Source organism: Moschus berezovskii, chromosome 1 (assembly GCF_049115385.1).
Source record: "Moschus berezovskii isolate FMDL1 chromosome 1, NW_MosBer_1.0, whole genome shotgun sequence".
Classification (NCBI taxonomy): Eukaryota; Metazoa; Chordata; class Mammalia; order Artiodactyla; family Moschidae; genus Moschus; species Moschus berezovskii.
In genome coordinates, this window is record NC_142460.1 from 33,764,013 (window position 1) to 33,768,352 (window position 4,340).

The 4,340-nt window shown below is 38.7% G+C and overlaps 1 pseudogene; it reads left to right on the forward strand.

Annotated features, from left to right (window-relative positions):
* The first annotated feature begins 2,899 nt into the window (after positions 1 to 2,899).
* Positions 2,900 to 3,838, forward strand: LOC129549896 (low molecular weight phosphotyrosine protein phosphatase pseudogene; annotated as a pseudogene).
* Positions 3,839 to 4,340: the final 502 nt, after the last annotated feature.

Below are 4,340 nucleotides of genomic sequence, written 5' to 3' on the forward strand. Positions count from 1 at the left end.
CATGGCTGATTATCAAAGAATTAATTTCAAATTCTTTCCATTTGTTTTCTCTCAAATTTAAAAGAGAGAAAGTATATTGATCACTGAGCTAGTGTGTGATTTGCTTCAATCAGAGAATTTTATTAGGTGTTTATACCTACTCTCTGCAAAGAAAATTTGGATGTCCCAAATGCCTGGAAACAATTTTTATGTTGCTTTTTATTTGTTGTTGTTGTTTTTCAGCCACAAAGTCATGTCTGACTCTTTAAGACACCATGGACTTCAACATGCCAGTCTCCTCCGTCCTCCACTGTTTCCCAGAGTTTGCTCAAATTCACATCCATTGAGTCAGTGATGCTATCTAATCATCTCATCAAGTGGGCGCAGTATTGACTTTGAAACCTGTATATATTGCATATATGCAAAAGATCAATCTATTCCTGTCCTCAAATGAGTTATTACATGATGTCTAGCAGATTTTTCAGAAAAGGCAATGGCACCCCACTCCAGTACTCTTGCCTGAAAAATCCCATGGACAGAGGATCCTGGAAGGCTGCAGTCCTTGGGGTCGCTGAGGGTCAGACACGACTGAGCGCCTTCGCTTTCACTTTCACTTTCATGCATTGGAGAAGGAAATGGCAACCCACTCCAGTGTTCTTGCCTGGGGAATCCCAGGGACGGGGGAGCCTGGTGGACTGCCATCTATGGGGTTTCACAGAGTCGGACACAACTGAAGCGACTTAGCAGCAGAAGCAGCAGATTTTTTATAAATGTGTTTGCTTTAGCCAAAATTAATATTATTTTTAAAATCTGTTACATGTAATAACTCATTTGAGGTCAGGAATAGATTGATATTTTGCATATATGTAATATACATAAGTTTCAAGGTCAAATACACTGCCAACTAGACCACATTTTTAAAGTAAACACACAGAAAATAAATTCTTTTTCAGTTTTCTACTTTTTTCTTTTTATTATAGCACTCAAAAATGTGAACAAGGACTCTATTGTTAAAAATAAACGAAACTCTCACCAACAGCCTGGAGTGTAGGGCACTTGTAAAGGATACTTTAATGTGGGAGAGGAAACTGTTCTGAAAGAGAAATTCAGGCCACACAAAATGCAACTTTTCTTTTAATCCAGATATTGATCTCTGCTGAGTCTTATATTTTTCCACTACAGAGATATACCTTTCATTCAGGAAGCCATCTTCGTAAAACATTAGCATGTTCAGACAGAGACCAAAAGATGGCACAAATGATGGTGATGAATCATGTTTTTGAAAATCCCATGAATTTATAAACTGTTTCTCCAACTAATTGATTTTGCAGAATCCAATTAAAGGAGTGAAGTTAAAGGCAATTGGGAGTCAGGTCCAAAATCAAAACACTGTTTAGCTGAAAGTGCATGCATAGTATAGGCAACTAAACATTGGACAGAGTCACTGTATCAGACTTCACTGTAAAGAAAATACTTATTCATTCCCTCCATACTGCGATTTTTAAATTATATGTGATTATTTTCTTCCATTAATATAGATAATTCAGAGCTGAATCTAATCTAACATTTTAAATGCACCAGAAAATAATTAATTAAAGATTTTATGATATACAGGAAAAAATACCTTAAGGCTTAAAGATAATCATAACAAAAGAGATCCATTAAAATTGGGGAAAAATGCATGAGTTGAATATTCTATTTTTTCCCTTTACCTCTTATACATTGCCCTTCTAGCAATTAAGCTCCTTTCCATTCAGCTCTTGCAGTTATTGAATTCTAAATATTGAAGAAACTGCATTTCATTGGAAAAGGCAGCACTTTTATTTTGGCATAAAAGGTTTAGTTTATAAGAGATGAAACTTTAATCTGAATTTCCCTTTTAAAGGTATTGCATTTCATTATCTGGAAGACTTATATATAAATGGGAAAGATAGATTATTTTTTCCAAACTCAGAATGTTTAGAGATTCCTTCAAAAAATGTTAGTTTATTTTTTAGATGTGGAGATTTGGTGTTTGAATTGATGGTCTGTTATTTTAGGGCTAAAAGTTGGGTATCCATCAACCTAATGTTTCATTCCACATGTTCAAATGAGTTATCTCCTTTTTTCTCCACTACTGTTTCCAGATGTATGATAGGTGACCAAAATTTTTTATAGTAATTTTACAATGCCTCATCTAAGGAACAGCTTCCCAGGTGGCTCTAGTGGTAAAGAAACTGCCTGACAATACAGGAAACATTAAGAGATGTGGGTTCCATACCTGAGTACCAAAGAGCCCCCAGAGGTGGACATTGCAACCTACTCCAGTATTCTCGCCTGGAGAATCCCATGGACAGAGGAGCCTGGTAGCCTACAGTTGCAAAAGAGTCAGACACAACTGAAGGGACTTAGCATGCACAGAGGAACATTGACGACTATCTTCACTGTTTCAGCTCCTGGTCTTGTCTATTAAAGTAAGAAATAAATGGAATTTATTAGAGACCTTAACTCACTTTAACCCATCTTATCTACACTGATGTTAAAGTTCCAAGATGACTGTCAGAGCTGACTACCATTTCTGCATGCAGTTCCTTCCTTCCATCTATAAAAGCTCTTGCCCACTGATTGTCAGTGGGGGTGAGTCAGCCTTTGGACAGACACCTGCCTTCCTCCACCAAGGTTGCCAGCATCCAAAATAACTTTCCTTTCCACCAACCTGACCTCTTATTGGCTTTTGAGTGGTGAGCAGCCGGACCCCCACCTTCCAGTAATACTAACACCTTTTGTAAAAGGGGCAGGGAATATATGTGTACCTATGGCTGATTCATGTTGATGTATAGCAGAAACAAAATATTGTAAAGCAATTATTCTTTCATTAAAATAAATAAAAATTTTTAAAAGTCACTCCTTAAAAAACCCAAGCATGGGCGCACGCGGGAAGATGGCTGAGCAGGTGACCAAGTCGGTGCTGTTCCTGTGTCTGGGGAACACCTGTCGATCACCCATCGCAGAAGTGGTTTTCAGGAAACTTGTAACTGATCAAAACATTTCAGATAATTGGGTCATTGACAGTGGCGCTATTTCTGACTGGAACGTGGGCCGGTCCCCAGATCCAAGAGCTGTGAGCTGCCTAAGAAAGCATGGCATTAGCACAGCCCATAAAGCGAGACAGGTTACCAAAGAAGACTTTACCACTTTTGATTATATACTATGTATGGATGAGAGCAATCTGAGAGATTTGAATAGAAAAAGTAATCAAGTTAAAAACTGCAGAGTGAAAATTGAACGACTCGGGAGCTATGATCCACAAAAAGAACTTATCATTGAAGATCCCTATTATGGCAACGACGCTGACTTTGAGACCGTCTACCAGCAGTGCGTGCGGTGCTGCCGTCCCCGAGCCAGGGCCGCAGCCCTCTCTTCAGTTGACTCACTGTTTCTCACCCGAAAAAATAATTGTAGATGGAAATCAGTCTTTGTGTTTGGCGAAAGAGTAAATAAAAATCTTTGATTCAGATAGTTTATGGGGTAAGAGTTCCTTAGACTAGCTAAACCTCCCACTTTGCACCAGTTACAAAAACAGTGGAACAGTCGAAATAGTGGAGCGGCACAGTAGACCATAATGCAGTGAAGTCAGACGTCCCTCAGGAACTTGCACTGCCTCTCCCTCTGTGGACAGGCCCCTGCCTGCACCGCCTCTCGGTGCCAGGGCCTGGAGTCCAGCGACAGCGAATGTCACTCGCTCACAGTGCGCACGCCTACATTTTCAGGACAGGAAGGAGGGAGATCTTGGGATTCATCTTTAGCACCTTCATTCCTTCTTAGTTTGTGTCTGTGTAGTTCATTTCATAAGGATGTCAACTTATGTGTTCCCATTTGAACCCCTTTGCCTCTGGAAATGTAGTTATATCCAGGAGAAGAACATGTGTGCTGGTTTATCTTAGGGCAGTTTGGGGACTGTGTCTGATTCTACATGTGTATAATTGCCTGAATGTCAGTTATAGATCACCTTGTGTGGGAAAAAGTATTAAGTTGGAAAAAGTCCTTTTATGTTGGAATGCTTAAATATTGATATATTAAGTATTCTTTTATCAGTGCCTGGTTATAGGGAAATATACATAATTTGTGCACACTTTGAAATAACTGATCTAAAATTCATATATGTCAGAAAAAATTGTTCTCAAATAAACTGGGGAAATTACAAAAAAAAAGAATCCAAGCATGAAAAAAAAGGAGAAACATAACACATTTCTAGCACCTTCACAATTTTCAAGTCTCATTTTGTGGATTTTACTGTTTTAATTAGAATCATTTCTTATCACCATCATTAGTTGGACCTGTTAGGACATGACCAATTCTGACACTAATCGGATATCACAGTG